The sequence below is a fragment of the Lepus europaeus genome, chromosome 2, assembly GCF_033115175.1.
Source record: "Lepus europaeus isolate LE1 chromosome 2, mLepTim1.pri, whole genome shotgun sequence".
Classification (NCBI taxonomy): domain Eukaryota; kingdom Metazoa; phylum Chordata; class Mammalia; order Lagomorpha; family Leporidae; genus Lepus; species Lepus europaeus.
This window is the reverse complement of record NC_084828.1, coordinates 76,883,283-76,903,519: the sequence shown is the minus strand read 5'-3', so window position 1 is coordinate 76,903,519 and position 20,237 is coordinate 76,883,283. Positions and strand designations below refer to the sequence as shown.

The 20,237-nt window shown below is 49.4% G+C and overlaps 1 protein-coding gene and 1 pseudogene across 1 annotated transcript in view; one reads left to right on the top strand and one right to left on the bottom strand.

Moving 5' to 3' along the window:
- FSTL1 (follistatin like 1) overlaps positions 1-20,237 on the top strand; it is a 59,148-nt gene that overhangs the window by 10,952 nt on the left and 27,959 nt on the right. The gene's annotated exons all lie outside the window — the stretch shown is intronic.
- Positions 474-1,394, bottom strand: LOC133777142 (prefoldin subunit 3-like; annotated as a pseudogene).

Sequence of the window (20,237 nt, the reverse complement as noted above, 5' to 3'; positions counted from 1 at the left end):
ATATAAAATGCTGTCTTTTTTTAAAGATTTTAATTAATTTATTTATTGACAGGTAGAGTTACAGACAGTGAAAGAGAGACAGACAGACAGACAGACAGAGAGAAAGGTCTTCCTTCCGTTGGTTCGCTCCCCAAATGGCCGCCATGGCTGGCACTGCGCTGGTCTGAAGCCAGGAGCCAAGAGCTTCTTCCCGGTCTCCCAGGCTGGTGCAGGGGCCCAAGCACTTGGGCCATCCTCCACTGCCTTCCCGGGACACAGCAGAGAGCTGGACTGGAAGAGGAAAAATCGGGACTAGAACCTGGCGTCCATATGGGATACTGGTGCTGCAGGTGGAGGATTAACCAAGTGCGCCACAGCGCTGGCCCCAATGGTGTTTATTTTTTAAAAAATCATTCAAAGTTCTGTCAATCTTTAGGGGTAAATGTTGAGATAGTTTAAATAGCATGTTTGGAAAACAACCAAATTTTTAACTTTCAGCAGTACAGTTTATTCTGGGAAGAATCATCTTTGTTTCTTCCTTTCATTACGCAGTTATAAACTCTGGCCATGGTGACTTCTGTGGCTGTAAATTGATCGCGAAGAAAGTCAAGGTCTTCCTCAAGAGAATCAAGATTCTTTGTGGCTGTTAATAAATTCTTTCCCAGTAATGCCTGAGTCATCAATATCATGTTGAAGCGTGACACTAGCCCCTGACCACAGACACGCCCTATCAGGAGAGGGAACTGAAGCTTGGCAGTGCCAATGACCTGCCAGTAAGAATCCCCTCTCCAGTGAATTGGTGGACTCTTTTTTTTTTAAGATTTATTCATTTATTTGAAAGTCAAAGTTACACAGAGAGAGGAGGAGAGTCAGAGAGAGAGGTCTTACATCCACTGGTTCACTCCCCAGATGGCTGCAATGGCCAGAGCCGCACTGATCCAAAACCAGGAGCCAGGAGCTTCCTCTGAGTCTCCCACACAGGTACAGGGGCCCAAGCACTTGGGCCATCTTCTGCTGCTTTCTCAGGCCATAGCAGAGAGCTGGACTGGAAGTGGAGCAGCTGGGACATGAACGGGCACCCATATGGGATGCCGGCATTGCAGGTGGTGGCTTTACCCAATATGTCAGAGCACTGGCCCCAGTTGGGCTCTTTCTTCTTCTGCAAGTATCTGCTTAATCCCAGGAGTCTGATCCTTTAGGCTCCTTTTCTTTTGAGCAAGGTTGACTTGCATACATGTGTACTTCTGGTTTGGCTCTTTGAGCTTCTTTGGTACTGTGTCTGCAGTTTCATTCCCAGGCTGTTTCATGAAGGAGTCTGTGTCTTCCACAGACACTGCCTCAGGAATCTCCAGGGGAAGCCACCACCCATACCCTGTGGCCGCCTCTATGCCACAACCGTCCTTAGTGACCACCATCTTGGGGAAGCCTATTATTTCTTATTTTTTTTAAAAAAATTTATTCATATGAAAGGCAGAGAGACTGTGTCTGTGAGAAAGGGAGGCACACACACATACACACATAGAGATCTCAATCTTCTATGCTGGTTTACTCCTCAAGTGGCCACACTAGCCAGGGCTGGGCCAAGGCAAAGCCAGGAGCCTACAACTCCATTCTGGATTCCCACATGGCTAGCAGGGGCTCAAGCACCTGGAGCATCCTACACTGCCTTCCTAGGTACCTTAGCAGGGAGCTGGATCACAAGTGGAGCAGCCAGGACTGCAGCTGGTGCTCACGTGGGATGCTGGTACTGCAGGTGGCAGCTTAGCTCGCTGCCCCACAATTCCAGCCCTTACTCATGTCATATTAGAAAATTACCTAGTATCTCTGACTTACAGCCACACTTAAGAGGGATGGACTAGGTTTGAATTCTGGCTTTGTTTCCCTTTGAGACTTGTACAAGTTACGTAACTTCCCTGCAGTCGCTTTCCTGCCCTGTAAAAGGGGAATAGTATTCTCTTTCTCTCTGCCCAATGATTCAGCAATCCTGGGAAGGTTTCCTGTGTGACATGACATCTCCATCAGTGACGGGCTGCATATGCAATAGCGATTCCCTAAGATGATATCGTCTAGGACATTGCAGCTGTCTTTGTGTAAATACTCTTTATGTTGGTCACACGATGATGAAATCACCTAAACACACATTTTTTAGCAACAGCTGACTGTGCCTGCAAGAGGTTCAGCACCCCTGGCCAGTGCCTGCCAGCCTGACAAAGACCATCTTTTACAGTAATGATTTTGACATGAGAATTCTCAGTTTACGTACAGTCGCTAGGCATTGTCTCTACTTGTACAACTGTGCATAGTTCAGGTTGTTCCTCCATTTACTGAAGTTTCCTTGAGAAGAAGTATAGCATAATGGTTCAGCACTCAAGCCTGGAAGCTGTATAACTTGAGTTTAAATTCTAGCACTGCCCTTACTATGTGATCTTGGGGAAGTTACTTCAGACCTCTTTGGGGCCAATTTTCCCATCTATAAACTGGATTAATACAGAGTATCTACCTCATAGGTTAGTTAGGAAAATCAAATAAACTACTACACATAAGGCAGTTGGAAGAGTGGCTTGGCACCTGGTGTAAAATACGTTTCAGTCTGTATTATATCTGTGGGATCTCAGTTTATGGGGAAGAATTCCAAAAGTCGTGTGTGTGTGTGTGCGTGCATGCGTGTGTGCTCAAAGCATGTAGAACTCTCCTTGCCTCTTAAACTCTCTCCAGAGGCCTAAATTTATCATCTTCTTTCTTAAGAAAAGAGCTAGTATATTTATGGTAATACAAGCTTTGATGCTCAGAATTTATGTCAGAACCCTTGCTTCTACTGAGCCAATCTTCCTCTTAAACTTCCCTGAAGTGTTTTCTCTATGAAGCTGCAACTCAGTCATTCCTCCAGGAAAAGAATTTGGAGGACCAGCACTGTGGCGTAATAAGTGAACCCTCCACCTGTGGCACCAGCATCCCATATGGGTGCCAGTTCATGTCCTGGCTGCTCCACCTTTGATCCAGTTCCCCGCTGATGGCTTAGGAAGGCAGTAGGAAATGGTCCAAGTGCTTGGGCCCCTGCACTCACATGGGAGACCCAGAAGAAGCTCCTGGCTCCTAGCTTCGCATCAGCCTAGCAGCCATTGTGGCAATTTGGGGAGTGAACCAGCAGCTGGAAAACACCTCTTTCTCTCTCTCTCCCTCTCTATGTCTGTAACTCTGCCTCTCAAATAAATATATAATCTTTAAAAAAATTAAATTTGAATGCTCTTGGCTCCCCTCCTGTGTGTAGAAGGTGAGATGTGTGTACCAGCATTGGTTCGTTCTGCAGTCAGAAAGGATGAAAGAGATTGGATGACAAAGAGAACAGGGAGAAAAGGCAAAAGAGGAGGTACTCAACACCCCCGCTCCCCGCCCAGGATTTCTCTACACTGACCTTGACCCCCCAGTGTTCCTCCTTACAGAGGGGGCCACCAGACATCATAAATGGTCACTCCATATGGCTGTGGTCACCATAGCATGACCCGTTACCAGGCAGACACTGAATTCAAACCTGGGGGTTTGGAAAAGATGATTGTGCAAAGGAATGAGGTCCTCTGCCTTCACTGTGGCACAAAAATAAATACCAGCAACTCTCAAAGACAGGCTGGGATCTGTTCTTCCGGCAGCCCATGTGACAGCTTCTGCTTTGCACACACATTTTGAGTCCTGCCAGGGCAGTGGCTGCGCTGTGTGCAGCCAGCCGGGCCTGACCCCTCCCATCCTCAGGCTGCAAGCCTGGTCTCTTTGTTGCTCTTCCCTCTGCTCCTCTGCTGACTCCTCTACCTGCTTTCCTGGTCTTTGCTTCCTCATCTTCCTCCCCTCGCTGTTCCAGAGAGGTCATCCTGGATGGCTAGACTGCAGATGAGGCTGCAGAAGCCCCCCCCCCCCAACCCCGCCCCAGCCCCTGTGAACTCAAGCCCGGGTGAAACTGCACCTAGCCCTGATGCACTATGCTGCAACCCTCACCCAGGACGGATTTTGTGTGTCTGTGAGCATCAACTCAAAAGCGGAAGGTAAAAGATCCTACAGATCTCTTCTATGTCAGCCACTTTGTCACAGCCACTGTCTGCCTGTGAATAAGACAAAGACCTTGTCCCCAAGGAGCCTGCGGTCCAACGTGGAGCCGACAGGACCACAAGCTCAGAGTGACCCAGCGTGAGAAACACTGCGACGGGGCGGAGAACCTGAACCACTGTGGCTCTAGGAAGGCCTCCAGGAGGAAGTGACCTGCCAGCTGAGCCCTGAAAATGACTAGTCATTAGCCAGACAGAAGGAGCCTCGTTTTATTTCATTCTTGCCACTGAGGCAGTTATTATAATCTTCATCTTATCAGCGAAGAAGCTATGACTCAGAAGACTTTGATAGTTGACCCAAATCACCTAGTAAGTAGGAAAGCCAGGATGCAAACCCAGAACTTAAAATCCCAAGGTGCAGGCTGCGTGTTCTTTGCCCCCTGTGCCTTATTTCTGAAAGTGACTTTGGAAATGAAGCGAAGACACTTGTGCTTTGTAACGTGGACTCAGCACTGTACAGGCCTGGTCATACAGCTCTTCAGCTTGCACAGCTCCTCCCTGGCCTAAGTGCCTGCATTGACACCTAGGGCCCACTCAGCCTGCCCACATACACATGGGCATGGTCTCCACTTGGATTCCAGTCCAGCTGCTTCTCTGACCCTCACTAGAGGGTGATTTTTACAAGGCAGCATGATGGCCAGTGATTCAGATGTTTGAAGGCAATTTCTTTGTCCCTCAGAAGTACTCAAAACTCCTCTCCATTTAAATAAGACTGGATTGCAAGACAGCTACAAAATGCTGGCTGAGTCGCCACGTATGCTACTGTAGATTGTTTTCTTTGTAAGTGTCCCCCACCGAGGGGGTGAATGAGGCCAACTGTGTCCTGTATCCTGCTCACTAGGCTCTGTGCCTGCACGGAGCCTGTCTGCCCATCCAGAGGAAGGGGACACTTTTTATCTAAGTGATGAGCAAAGGTCTCCAAACCCAGCATTGCAGCTCCCGTGACAATGCCTAACTGCTAGGTTGGCTATTTCCGAATCTTTCCTTGTTACAAGTTGTTTTCATTCACAGTCTTAGAAAATGTTCCTAACTGGCTTCCATCAAAAGCCAGTTGGAGTACAGGCATGTAGGGCTAGCAGTTCACATGTCTGTCTCTTTCACTGAAAGACCTGGACTCAGTTCCCAGCTTTTACTCCTGCTTCCAGCTTCCTGCTATTGTAGACCCTAGGAGGTAGTGGTGATGGCTCAAGTAATCAGAATCCTGTCACCGTGTGGGAGACCTGAACAGTGTTCATAGCATCTGGCTTTATCTCTGGCCCCGTCCTGACCCAGGCCCAGCTCTAGTGGGCATTTGGGGAGTAAACTAGTGAATGGACGCTCGCCCTCTCATTTTCAATCTCTATTTTCTATCTGCCTCTCAACTAAATGAAATTTCTTAAAAAGAGCCAGTTCTGTGTTTGTCCTTGTGAATAAACTAAATTCTGTGTTCTGTGCGTTTTCCTCATGGAAAATTCTCAAGCCTGTTTTTTGCACCCACAGTGCTACTTTTGGCTGTTGCCCAACTCAGTCTACTTTGGGAGCTATGCTTTCCTAAGAATTGAGAAGAGCACACCCGGCCTCCTTTGGATGGCTGGATTAGCAGAACTTCCCTCAGTCCACAGCTGAATTCCAGCCCCTGGGAAGAAATGTCTCAGCCAGAGTGAACCCCCAGCCTGCAGCCTGTCGGAGGTTGTGTCATGTGTTTGCATTAGCTGAACAAAAAGCAAGCAGAATTCCGGCCTGGCTCCCTGCTCCCTGCTCGCCCTCCGCTGGGAGAGGCCGGTTAGCGTCTAGACAGTGTCTGCTTGGCCCTGTGCCTTCTCAGCACAATCCACACAGTTCTGCAGCTCTGGCTTCAGTTGCCTCTTCCTGCTTTTCTCCGTCAGCCTTAAACTGTCTCACGGGACTGGCGTGAGCGGCACGCAGAGGAAGCAGGTGCGTGGATCCGGGACACTGTCGGCATTCGGCTGCCTGGAGTCGGTCAGTGTAGGGAGGGTGAGCAGCAGAGCTGGCAGATGCTGGGGCTCAGTTTACAGAGATCTCTAGGAACGGGTTCCCAGCTGGCTTCACCCAAGCTTCCATTGAAGACCCTGGGACAGACAGGCACCCCAGGTTTGAGCCTCATGCTATGTGGATTTGGGCAAGTCACAAGACCCTTAGACCCTTTGTGTGAAAAATGGGGAGCCTAGAGCAGGTGAGCTCTGAAATACTGCCCCAAGTCCTATCCTCAGGCAAACCTTCCAGGGCCCATTGTCAAAATATCCTGCTTAATGGGATTAGGAAGCCTGATTAGTTCTTATCTTAATTTATGGCCTAGGGAGGAGTGGTTTGAAAGAGAGGCTGGGCCATGAAGGAGACAACAAAATGAATAAAAGCAGGAGGCACTCTGGGGCCCTTACTTCCTCTTGCATGCACAGGAACCCCACATGCTGCTTTCTGTACAGAAAGGAATTCCTTGATTTTCCACTTCAGAAACCAGCATCTCAACCACACTGAGCAACAAGTGAAAGTGCTGGGTCCCCATGGGGTCAAGGAAGGAATCTTAAAAATAAAAAAAAAGACAACTTCAGTTCCAAAATGTGCAAGTGGAGATTTATCAAACTTACGTTTATTAAAAAAAAACAAACAAACAAAAAAAAACTTTCTTCTGACTTTGTAAATGTTCACTTTTTCTTTTGAAAATAACAATTCAGTATTTTGCAAGTGATTTATAAAAATAGTTGTCTGAAAATGTTGCTTGAACCCTAATTTCGAGTTCTGGACTCCTTGCCTTCTCACCATGTTGCTTGGCCAGTGACCAGGACCCAGGGGCTCCCGCTCTGGTCCCCTAGCCCTGATCTCTGAGTTTTTATTACAGCCCACGGGTACTGGTGTTTGGCCTTGGCCTCTGTGGTTAAATCAGATAACTTGTGGGGCCTGCACCATAGTACACTAAGTTAATCCTCCGCCTGCGGCGCGGCGCCGGCATCCCATTTGGGCGGTGGTTCTGGTCCCAGTTGCTCCTCTTCCAGTCCAGCTTTCTGCTGTGGCCAGGGAAGGCAGTGGAGGATGGCCCAGGTGCTTGGGCTCCTGCACCTGCATGGGAGACCAGGAGGAGGCACCTGGCTCCTGGCTTCAGATCAGTGCAGCTCCAGCCGTGGCGGCCATTTGGGGAGTGAACCAACGGAAGGAAGACCTTTCTATCTGTCTCTCTCTCTCACTGTCTATAACTCTACTTGTCAAATAAAAAAAAATCACTTAAATCAGATACCTTGTAAGGGTGGGTGCTGTGAGGAAGCAGAGGTCAATCCAGTTGGTCCTGCTTGGCTGAACTCCAGTTTCTGCAGCTCTGGATAATCCCCAGTGTGCTAAGTGTGCTGATGGTTGGTCCTGAAAAGGGGTGGGGAGGAGGCAGATCTCAGTATTGCAGCTGGCTTTTCTTTAGTTTCTTTTTAAAGACTTATTTATTTGAAAGAGTTACAAAGAGAGAGGAAGAGACAGAGGGATAGAGAGACAGTAAATAGAGAGAACTTCTTTTTGCTGGTTCACTCCCCAGATGGCTACAGTGGTCAGGGCTGGGCCAGGCAGAAGCCAGGAGCCAGGAGCTTCTTCCGTTCTCCATTGCAGGTGGCAAGCACGTGGGCCATCCTCCACTGCCCTTCCCAGGCCACCAGCAGGGAGTTGGATTGGAAGTGAAGGAGCCAGGATTGGAGGTGGAGGAGCCAGGACTCAAACTGGTAGCCACATGGGATTCCCGTGTCACAGGCAGTAGCTTTACGTGCTACATCACAGTGCCAGCCCCTGCACCGGGCTTTTCTAATATGGGTGCCTGCATAGGTTAGAATTGAATTCAACATGGCTGTGTCCCAGGGTAGACTATGTTTCATATGTCTGCACACGTACATGTTGTCAATGTGTAGATATGTGCGTGTGCATACGAGCACACACACGCACACTGAAATTTCACCACTTGGAGAACATGACCGTTTACCTGTAGTTCAAATAGTGAGAATTCTCTCACAAAAATGAGTTTCTATGGAAACTGTTGAAGAGAAGTAAATATGTAAGCTTGCCTGCATTTAACTGTTTTATTTTAGTATAGTGTTGGACTTCTGTTACATTGCTCTGGCTACTTTCTGAGCCAAGGCACTGCTTATTTTTATGGTTATAGAATTTGGCTGTTACTGAACTTAGTAAATGTGTGGTATTCATTCATTCATTTCCTACGTCATCCCCGAGAGAAGAGGTATTTTGCCTTCTCTAGTCTTATAACTGGCGTGTCCTGTTAGCTTCTGTAGGGTTAGGCTCATTATTTGGGTCTCTGCTGGTGGAGAGGAGCTGAAGTTAGTGATGTAACATTTGTGGCAGAAGACGACCCTCACAGGGATAAGTGGCTCATCTGAACTTCCGTGTGAAATTGGCACATGTGAATTTCTGTCCACAGCGAGAAACTCTTGAATCCGGGGCACAGGTTAGCCGAGAGCACAGACTCCGATGCCCCTGAGTCCCTTTGACTGGCAGGTCCTCTCTGGAGGGCCGAGGGTGGCTTCTTGTAGTCCAGCCACTCACAGGATGCAGGCAGATGTTTGTGTGCCTGGCGTGTGCAGGTGCTCAGAACGCTCCACTTCACTTCTCAGGGCACCTCCGTGCTTCGTCTTCACTGCATGCTACCGTTAGGATGCTGGGGGCAGCCTGGGACCCACATCGGAAGCAGGTGTGTTCCTTGGCTTCCCCTTAGAGTTCCAGGAATCTTAAGGAATGCATCCTTTCTGCTTTGCTGTCTCTCCTCTTTCCTCCCTAACATTTTCCAATTTCCTTCTTGTGTGGCCTTGGCCTTGCCATCAGCCACACCCAGAGACGCAAATTTCCTGGCTTGGTTTTTTAGTTGAAGAGGAGAGCCTTGCAGTTTCTCAGTTGGTGCCTGCATCCTGTACAACAGAAGAGTGATTTTCTGGATGACACCAAGGGCTGGAGAGTGATCCCAGCAGCAGGGGGAGACAGCAGGAGGGATTTCAGGTGTAAGTTCACGTGGAGTCTCTCGGTTTCCTTTCTTGGGGGACGGAACTAGAAGGAGGGATGAGGCTGCAAAGTGTTCTGAGTGGAAGCCAGACATTCAAGTCTTTGCTAGTTGTTGCAGAATAACTTCAGTGCTCACTGTAGACTTATTTCTTCATAAAATTCCCTGAAGCTGCTTGTGGGCCTATTGTTTAAGGGATAATTACAAAGTTAACAGCTTCTCGTAGAGATGTAATAGGAAAAAAGAGTCTTTTGTTTCTTTGTTTTCTACAAAAGAACATGCATACTATATCCAAAAGATAATAAGAAACCATATAAATGAGGCTGGCCCCGGCTCACTAGGCTAATCCTCCACCTGTGGCGCCGGCACCCCAGCTTCTAGTCCAAGTCGGGGTGCTGGATTCTGTCCCGGTTGCTCCTCTTCCAGTCCAGCTCTCTGCTGTGGCCCGGGAAGGCAGTGGAGGTTGGCCCAGGTCCTTGGGCCCTGCACCCGCATGGGAGACCAGGAGGAGGCACCTGGCTCCTGGCTTCAAATCAGCACATCACGCCAGCCGTGGAGGCCATTTGGGGGGTGAACCAACGGAAGGAAGACCTTTCTCTCTGTCTCTGTCTCTTTGTCTCTCACTGTCTAACTTTGCCTGTCAAAAAAAAAAAAGAGAGAGAGAAAAAAAGAAACTATATAAATTGGGTCTGATTTTGTGTGTGTGTGTGTGTGTGTTTATGTTACTTGCCCTATGTCAGGCACTCTCCTTTTTTGGTTTAAGAATAAAGAGACCATAGTGGTGAGATGAAATCCTATAAGGGCAACGATTACTTGAGGATTACTGACCCCACTGTGTTGGTCATTTTACAGCTTGGGTAATTGCAATTTCTTTCAAAATAGCCCGTACCCACCTGATCAAATCCAAGGCCTTCACTGCCTGCCTGTTTCGTGCCACTGATTTGCTAGGTGCATTAGAGAGCAAGCTGGGGTCCTCCCGAGTGGCTGTGTGCAGTTGGTTGATTGGACTGTTTTCCAGGTAACGCCCTCATGATTTTGGCCCTCGTAAACGGCATTGTCAGTTAGTGGCCATAGTTACTCGTGTTATAGTGGCTTGGAATATAATGACCTCTTTGTTCCTCCAGTGATTTGTGTTTAACTAACTCCAAGGAAAATATCCCTCTGCCTAGGCTGTGTGTGTGTGTGTGGAGGCTGGTGGAGTGTGTGTGTGTGTGTGGAGGCTGATGAAGTTTGTGTGTGTGTGTGTGGAGGCTGGTGAAATGTCTGTGTGTGTAGGCTGGTGAATTTGTGTGTGTGTAGGCTGGTGAAGTGTCTGTGTGTGTGGAGGCTGGTGAATTGTGTGTGTGTGTGGAGGCTGGTGAAGTGTCTGTGTGTGTGGAGGCTGGTGAATTGTGTGTGTGTGTGTAGGCTGGTGAAGTGTCTGTGTGTGTGTAGGCTGGTGAATTGTGTATGTGTGTGTGTGTGTTTGTGCGTAGGCTGGTGAAGTGTGTGTCTGTGTGTGTATCTGTGTGTGTCTGCCTCTCGGCTATCTGGGAGCTATCACAGGCTCTAGATTGCTGCGGGCTAATATGTGACAGTAGCCACATACAGAAAGCCATGACGTTCCCTTTGAGAGAGGGACAAAAGTTACAGGTTCAGTGCATACAATGAGTGGTCCCCGCATGGTTCTGGAAATGCTGGGAGGAACTGGGAAGGAGGAAACTCGTGATGAGAACAGGAGGGAGGCCACGCTAGGAGAAGGAACCATCTCTGCTGACCACAGCGAGTCCTGAAATGAACAGGAGGTGATGAGGGAAAGAGCTGCTGTCTTTATCCTTCACGCTTCAGGGGGGGCACTGGGAGCACACTGCTGACACACAGGACCCCGCTAAGTGAATGGGCCGTCACGTAAAAGCTGTGGGTTCAGTTAGCTCCTGTTGAGAGCATGTAGTGAGGGAGGAGATGTAGCAGAGTGCCTTATGCAAGGTGAGAGCTTATTTAATAGTAGCTGCTATTATTCTTGTTGTGACCCTCGCTTGGATTCCGGGGAACATGTACACGGGGAGAGACGTGAAGAGCCAAGGCCGTGTTTCCCAAACTGTGTAGTAAGCGATGTTAGTGTACGTGCTAGGTTCAGTGGGTTTTTAGTCACCAAACTTGTCCGAGCCTTACAATATCATGTGTGTTTAATTAATATCTCTCTTGGAGGAAAGAATCTAATAAGCACTGTTTCCCAAACAGCTCACCACACAACACCACTTCAGAAAATGCCAGAAATTCCATAGGCCAGTCTGGACAGATTTTAGTGAACAGAGTCCTTGTACAGTGACCGCAGGCCTTAGTGAACTTGCTGAATTTACTTCCTTATCAGGGGTGCATGGGATTCGTCTGCACCCCAGGGCCCATCTGAAGGAAGATCCTTTGGGGAGTGACTTGATCACCTATCCCTATGAAAAAGTCTACAGTGTTCACCATTTTATTAAGAATAAAATGCTGAGGCTGGCACTGTGGCGTGTGTCTGCTGCCTTTGACACCGGCATCACAAATGTGGGCCAATTAGAGTCCCAGCTGCTCCACTTCCAATCTCACTCCCACCTGGGATAGCAGTAGAAGATGGCCCAGGCCAGCACTGTGGCATAGCGGGTAAAGCCTACACTTGCAGTGCTGGCATCTCATGTGGGCGCTGGTTCAAGTCCCAGCTGCTCCACTTCCCATCCAGCTCTCAGCTATGGCCTGGGGAAGCAGTAGAAGATGGCCCAAGTGCTTGGGCCCCTGCACCCATTTGGGAGACCTGGAAGAAGCTCCTGGCTCCTGACTTTGTCCTGGCCAAGCCCTGGCTGTAGCAGGTTTCTGGGCAGTGAAGCAGCAGATGGAAGATCTCTCTCTCTCTCTCTCTCTCTCTCTCTCTCTCTCTCTCTAACTCTGCCCTTCAGATAAATGAAACAAATCTTAATAAAAAAGTTGGGGAGTTTCTTTGGGTAACCCAAAGCAGTTAAGTGTGTTTTTTCTCCAGTGTTATTTAGTTGAAAATGAAGGGTAACAGCTTTGAGAACTACACTTAGAAAGTACTTGGGTATGTTTTACCGTGAATGATAATCCGTCCACAGCAACTAAGCAAGTAGGTGTTTGTGTAGAGTGTCTAATACAGTCGTTGGGGAAAAACAGTGCACAGAAAAGGAAGTCTGTGAGTATGGCTTGAGGGCCTCATGGGATTGGAATCTTTGCAGAAATAGTGAGTTTTGCTGCAATGGAACAGAATCTCTGGCAGTTGTTCATTGGTGGGCTTCCTGTCAACTCAAACCTGATTGGCCAGTACAAATAGGTTTTACAGCTGCTTCCCCCAAGCTGTGACTTCCCACTGCTCCAAGGACAGAATGCAAGCCAGGAATGTCTCAAAAAGAATAGAATGTGCACATTTTCATTGATTTCAGTTTAAGGTTCTAAAATTGTGCGTGTGCATATGCTTATGTGATATTGAAAGCTGATGCAAGAAAGTGTAGCAATGAAACCTAGAAAATGAAAAAAGATACCTTTGAGAAAATAATTTGTTCTTCTTAGAATAATTTGTTTTTCTTATATCCACCTCATTGCTAAATCTGTCCATGGATTTTTTTAAGGTGCCTTTAGGTAAAAGAGGACTCTAAATATGTACAATGTAATTAGCCCTTTGTTGTTTTCTGAGTAAACTGTACGAAGTCCTAAAGACAGGAGTTGGCAAACATTTTATCTCCTAGGGACCAGAGGCTGAAGTGGCCTGTCCATGGGTGTTGAAAGCAGAGCTAGAATTAGACTTAAGTACCCATGACACTTGCCCGTTTTCAAAGGATGAGGTATTCATGACTGCAATGGCCTGGTCCCACGTATAGGCCAGCATATTGTTCTGCCCATGTGTTCAGATGTCTGCTGGCTTCAACTAGACAGCACCACTCTTAAACCATTCCAAGTGACAGTCTCACTCTGTCTCCCCAAACTCTCCTCCTCTGACTCAGAAAGGCTGGAAGTCAGACTTCACTCTCAGTGTGGGCAGCTAGGAGGCACAAGGGACTGTTGAGCACTTGAAATGTGGCTAGTCCGCTGAAGCTGTGTGTAAGTATAAAATACTTACCAGATTCCAAGGATTTAATATGAAAAAAAAAGGCACACTTGGCACAGTGAGTAAGATGCTGTGTGGGACACCCACATTCCATGTTCGGGGACCTGGGTTTGAGTCCCAGCTCCGCTTCCATGCCAGCTGCCTGCTGACAGACGGAGTGCGGGTGATGGCTGCAATGCTTCATCCCTGCCACCCCCATGGGAGACACGGCTTGAGTTCCTGACTCCTGGCTTCGGCCTGGGCAGACATAGGCTGCTGTTTACAGCTGAGGAGGAAGCCAGCGGATGGAAGCTCTCTCTTTGTCTGTGGCTATTTCTGTCTTTCTCTGCTTTCACATAAAATATTTTTTAAAAAAAAATTTTAAGTGGAAACTATCTCAGTAATGTTGATTAAATATTCAGGTGCTAGTAGTTTGGATATATTGGCTTAGAAGAAATTATTAAAATGAATTTAACCTGTTTCTTTGACTTTTTAAAATGTAACTATCAAATGTTTAGTTATATTTGAGATTAGTATTAGCTTTCTTTTGGACACAGCTGTTCTACACAGGTGTCATTAACATACGTTAGTTACATTTAGCCACACTTTGGCTTGAATGATCTCGTTAAATGGTGGTGTTGTGTTATTTCAAATTTCACGTATTGACGCCGCAGCTCCTCACCTAAACTGAGCTCCTTAAAGATGGGAACGGTGCTTTATCGCTTCTTGTGCCTTTTGCATGCAGCATGATGGCTGGGATTTTATTGCTTAATTGTCCCATATGTTGTTTACTTGCTTGGAAATCATTTTCATCCGTTTCCACTTTGGACAGTGATAAAGAATTGCAGATTAATTTGTGTTTTGAGTATTGCTTTTTTTTCCCCCAAAAGAACAGATTTTCTGAGTTCTTAATTTGTTCCAGAAAGATTAACATTCCTCTTAACTGGACTGTTAAAATTCAGGGGCCTGGAGGGGTGTCAGAAGTGCCTGACCCATGCCTGATAGAGCAGTGGTGTGAAACTCCGTACTTAACAGGTTGTGGGGAGCTCCCTCTTCACCCAGAATCTTGGGAAATTTCAAATTCAGCTCAGATGCTTGCACCCCACATTCCAGGACCTGTCTCGGTGCAGGCACCACTAAAGGGGGCGTGCTGGCCCAGTGGCTCCCCGTCCTCAGCCAGTGTGGAGAAAAAGGCCACCACCAGCCATGGTGGCCACAGTTGCTGTCTGGAGCACCTACTGGATGGCAGTGATTCTCAGGGTCTCTGAGCTAATGCTAGGAGATAGACCCTAAGTGGGCCTTCCTCTTGAAACAGCCTGCAGTTTTGTAACAGAACTTGTGGCAGACTCCCATGCTCATAATATCAGGGCTGGCTGTGTTATTCCTAAAATACAGTCATTGCTCTGATCCCCTTGGGAGAGTCTAACCTTTCACTGCGTTTCCTGACCACAGGATTCCTAAGCCTCTGTTTCTGGTTCAGTTGCTAAGGAATGTGCAAGGCTGCGCCCCTGGAAACCTCCCGCTTCGGGGGGCAGATTTATTAGGTCTCGTGACTGGGTTTGATCCCACTCCACTGATTGCCATAAACAGCTCCGAGGGAACCATCCCCCCTTTGGTGACTATGTGTGAAATGAGTAATCCTGGCTTTGGAGAAGGGGTTGGAAGAATTTATAGTGGCCAGGGTTTAGCAACAAAAGCAGTCCCATTTGCCTAGGCTTCCCAGCTTCCCAGTGGCAACCCCCTCCCCCCAAAATCCTGCAGTTTCTGTCAAATCAAAGGAGATTTTAAAACTTTTTTTATCTTTTATTTATTTTTTTGTCAGGCAGAGTTAGACAGTGAGAGAGAAAAAGAGAGAAAGGTCTTCTTTCCATCGGTTCACCCCCCAAATGGCTGCCACGGCCGAAGCGCTGTGCCGATCCGAAGCCAGGAGCCAGGTGCTTCCTCCTGGTTGCCCATGTAGGTGCAGGGCCCAAGCACTTGGGCCATCCTTCACTGCACTCCCGGGCCACAGCAGAGAGCTGGACTGGAAGAGGGGCAACCGGGACAGAATCCGGCACCCCAACCGGGACTAGAACCCTGTGTGCTGGCGCCGCAGGCGGAGGATTAGCCTAGTGAGCCACAGCATCGCCCAAATCAAAGGAGATTAAGGCTACAAGAGGCAGTCCACGCCTATAGTAGTCATTTCTTCGGGTTTCTCCTCTTACATAGGTTATTGAGTTTGGGTTAGGATTTCTGGATATTTAAGCAAATATGCCCCAGTTCAGTCCCCAATGTCAAGGTTTCTGGGGGCCAACGGACTTCAGGTTAAAGTTGCCACTGTATAAAATAAAATTAACAGTTTTTCCCTTAGGCAGCTCAATAATTAATAATTAAGGTGGTCTTATTGTCCAAGTGTATCTATTTGAAAGGTCCTGTTTGCTCCCAAATGTCCCGGTTTGTGTGATAGAATGCATGGCTGAGAGCTCTATTCACACACTTGCATGTGTCCTGGGGAACCATCACCGCAGAGGAGCTGGGCTCGCTCGCAATATGTCAATCAAGCCTGCAGTCTCCCTGGCGGAGCCTCAGACTGAAGCCAGAAAGCCCCCCGAGATCAGAGACTGCCGAGACAGTCCGCACAAACTCTCCCAAAATTTCCAACTCCTTCCTCTGGATGCTGTCCGAGGGGAGCCCTGATTTGCACCGGAATGGCTCCAGGCCTCGGTCTATGCAGTGGGAGTGGGAATGAGGAGGCAGTGGAGGGAAGTCTGGAGTGGGTGCGCTGGAGGAGCCAGCCATGGGGCAGAGCGGCGTGGATACCACCTGCAGCCGGCAGTCCCTGGGAAGACTGCCATTCTGCGCTCAGGTCGCCCTCCACGGTGTCCCCGGCCAGCAGTTGCCATGGCAACACAGTGGCTGAGAACTTGTAATTACATCTGTCTGCTTCCCCTAGACCCATAGGTGCCACACATATGGAGACTTCATTCCGCCCCCGGGGTTTTAGCCGTTTCTGCATGCGTGGCCTAGAGGATCAGCTCTAGAATGCTGGAAACTAGATGTCTGCTCCAGCCACACTGGCCCGAAAGAGTCTTGGGGCTGCGCCCCTGTTTTCAAGTGTAGGCTCATTGCTGCTCTGCTCCGCTGGGTCTCCTGTGTCCCAGACCGCCCCACCAGCAACCCCAGTAGTCTAAAGGATGAGCCAGAGGAGAGTGATTGGAGACCCCAGAACTTTCTGGGAGTGGCGCAGGGGTAGAACAAGGCAAGACACTTCTTTTTATGGCCCAGAGAAACTCACCGCCCTGCCTCTGTCTACCCCAGGACCACATAGGGGCCGCATCTCTGAAAAGAGGGAATGCAGTTGCCTTGAGTAATAAGCCTCTTGGATAAGCCGCCTGTTCTGACGGTTTCTGTTGCCACCTTCTTGCTTCTCTTTGTGTCTGCTTCTCCCTGGTCTGGGCCACCACGGGGTCAGGCTGCTTACTGACGGCCCAGCCCTATACTCTGAAGTCCTACCCAGTTTGGCCATGCTCTGAGCTATCTCGTGCACGCTCCTTGCCTTGTCTTCCTCCTCCTTTCTCTTCCAAGTTCCCATTTTCTTAGCATGTCTTGCTAGGTTATAGGTTAACTGTAGACAAAGCAAGTGACTCCAAGCCATTTCAGCACCCCTGCTGCTCTCCTGTCCACCTCAACACATACCCAGTGTCTCTCTATGGGCCTAAGAGAACCTCTACTTAGTGAAATTCCAGGCTGGGTATTTATAGTCTAGTGCAAGACAGTGGGGTCTTGAGTCTCTTTCCCCTAAGAACGGATCCTGTATGAGCAACCACAGGTGAGGGGCTGACACAGGCACTGTATCTTTTTGCCCCTAACCCAAGTCCCCCAGGGGGCAGTGTGGTTCCCAGCCTCTTACACTTTCCACTGAAGACTGCATGGCATGGAGTCTTGTGTGAGGCCCTGCAAAAGAGCTCTACAACATAATTCTTGTTTGCCATGAGTTTATCGGATCGCTAGAAAGACAGATCTGCACAATTACATCTTAGACGTTAAATGATCAAAATGAGTTCACACACAGAGGAATCAGAGGTCAAACAAGGAAGGAAGAATTTCCCAAGGAGAAGGAAAAGGTCACTAAGGCTGGAGTGTGTAACCTGAGCTAATCCTTGAAGGACAGGAAGGATTTGGGCAAGCCAGACAATAAATCAGACTTCCCACATGGTGACATTATTTTTGTAGCTGGTCTTGTGGGACATCCTCTGCCCGTCGAAAGGTTAAAGAAGCAGCTAACAATACCTGCTAGTGCTGACATTTTCAAAGGGTAATGAGTTCCCATTGCAGACGAGAAGCTCGGGAGCGCTGCGTCCTCTCCCTGAGTCTGCCTGCAATGTCAATCCACGTGGCTCCCGGCTCTGCTCTCGGATACCTCCGAGGCTGCCTGGAGCCCGGGCCCCAGCTCCTGAGGCCTCCTGAGTGATTAAGTCACTCAGGGAAGAGGGAAGGTGACTCCCACCCACAGGCCGAAAGTAGATGACACACTGGGCATCCAGCTCAGGGCTGGGTCATGTGACCGCCATCCCCCACCCCCACCCTTGGAGAACAGTGGCTTCACTTGCAGGTTTAGGGGGAGCTAGGTACCAGTTGGCGGACCAGGAATCCAAATTCTCTGCCACAGTGGCTTCCTAACCCTAGAAGATATGTGGTATTAGGATCTACCCCGGGACCAACGGAGTCAGTGGCACCCAGGGCAGAAGAGCTGGGGACAGAGAACCAGATAGCCCTGGGCCACATGCATGCCTCATCTGCCCATCCAGCCTATCAGAATCCCAAAGAACCTGGATCCTAACAGGGACCCGGCTTGGGAGGTGCAGGGAGGGGGAGGGTCGGCTTACTCCCATGGCGTTCCGGGACCATGCGGGGCTGTTGGTCCAGATGTGGGTGGCCCTGCGTTGGCCTCTTCTAAAACTGGCTCTCTAATTCCCCCTCCACTACCCTGGACCTTGGTCCCCTTTTTGAGTTGAGGATATTGGGGTTTAGGTGTGTGAGGGTTTTTCTTTTTTTCCTTTAACGTTGGATCCACCATTTTCCTGGAGCCACACGTGGAAATAATTAGAGCATGGATGCCGAACCAGTGGAGCGTTGGCAGCCCCAGGCATGCGTCAGTGACAGGTTCTTGGCAGCAGCAAAGACTTGGGAATCTCCTGTGCGTTTCCTTTACCCACTCCCTCCTTTCTTTTCTTCCCTGTTTTCGTGCAACGCAAATGCAAGTCGAAGAAAACCTTGATTCATGCCGTTCTGGGGGAGCAGGGGTTGCAGCCAGTTCAGCGCGAGTGAAATCGGGCCACTCAGCTGGCATCCTATCCCGGCGCCCCTGGTCTGTCCTGATCCGGGAGGGAATGACAAAGCCTGGCTCATGAAAACCCTTCGATTAGGAGAGCCAACTCTCATTGTCCCGTCCAAACCCAGCAAAATCCCTGAAGCTCCCTGCTCTCCATAACCAGTCCATTCGGTCAGGGCATTTAGGCATTTAATTTGATATTCAGGATCACCTGAAATGGTAAGTTCTTGAGCTTCCTAGCTAACTCTTTTTATTTTATTTTATTTATTGTTTTATTTGACAGGTAGAGTTGCAGACAGTGAGAGAGAGAGAGAGAGACAGAGAGAAAGGTCTTCCTTCCGTTGGTTCATTCCCCAAATGGTCACTACGGCCGGCGCTGTGCCAATCCGAAGCCAGGAGCCAGGTGCCTCCTCCTGGTCTCCCACATGGGTGCAGGGGCACAAGCACTTGGGCCATCCTCCACTGCCTTCCCAGGCCACAGCAGAGAGCTGGACTGGAAGAGGAGCAGCCGGAACTATAACCCAGCGCCCGTATGGGATGCCAGCGCCGCAGGCCAAGGATTAACCAAGTGAGCCACGGCGCCAGCCCTGCTTCCTAGCTAATTCTGACAGTTTAAGGGACTTCAGCATCAGGCGCAACTCTTGCATTTGATAAATGGGGAAAGAGGTCCAGAGAGGTCAAGGTCCTTCCCTAAGTCACACAGTGTGTCAGAGACAGAGACCTGTCTGCAGTTCCAGCCTCCTTGCTGAGGTCCTCACTGCCTCTGCCTGATTCGCGTTTCAACAAAGGATTAAAAGCTTTTCCTTTTTTTTTTTTTTTTTTGTTATCCAAACGTTTGCCAACTCCATTTTCACGCAGTGACATTCGTCATGCATTTCTTGGAGCTTTCCAGACACCCTGGTTTTCCTCCCAGTTTTCTGAACCCCCCTTCTCTGTCTTCTTGGCCGCTTTGCTGTCAGAGCCCTCACACAGTTGTGCAGGCTGTTGACTGCACAGGGAGGTGAGGAGGCCAGCAATCCAGCCTGCACTGTCTCCTGGCAGTGCGTTGCATCTTCCCGGAGGGGAAGGGGCCTTTGCAGGTTTGCACAGAGACCTGTGTGTGATGGAGCAGCCTATTATCCGCCTGCTCTCTCTCTTCCTCCTTCCCCTTCCTCTCTCCGGCTGCCTCTGCCCTCCACTCCCACCCTTCCCTCCCCAGCACGGTTCCTTGGCTTCGTTTCTCACTCCTGCGCAGATGACGTCCAGATGTGTATCTTCCACCTGTCCTTTCTGCTGGCGGTGGGGTGGGGGGGTGTTCCACTGTCCCCTTAAACTCATGCCCGTGGCTGACCCATCACCACGGCCCCGCCCCATGCTCCTCTCTGATGGAGACGCAGCGGCAGCCGGCCAGGCCCTCGAGGCCAGACGTCTTGGCAGCTGCCTGGATTTGGCCTCCTCTCCTCCGCCCAGGATGGAGCTCTGGCAGAACTCATTCTTTCCAAAGTCCCTCCTGGGTTCCCTCCCTCTGTCTCCGTGCCACCGTCTGCGAGACTGCGCTCAAGCCCTTTCTAGCTAGTTTCCTTGCTCTCTGTCCCTCCTCGCCCATGCCTTCCCCTGCGCCACTGTCTAGCTGTTCTTTCTTAAAAGCCTGCAGGTTTTCTCGGTAGATCCTCTTGTCCCTGAGGGCTTGTCTGTGATCCCACCTCTCCCCGAAAGCCCGTCTCTTGCCATCAGCCCCTCACCGCAGGGTGCGCTGCCCGAATGTTGGCGGCATGGCCCCAGCCAGGCAAAAGCTCTTGTGAAGGCAGAAGCCGCATCTTCCCATCTTCCACTCCTCTTGGAGCTGGCCCC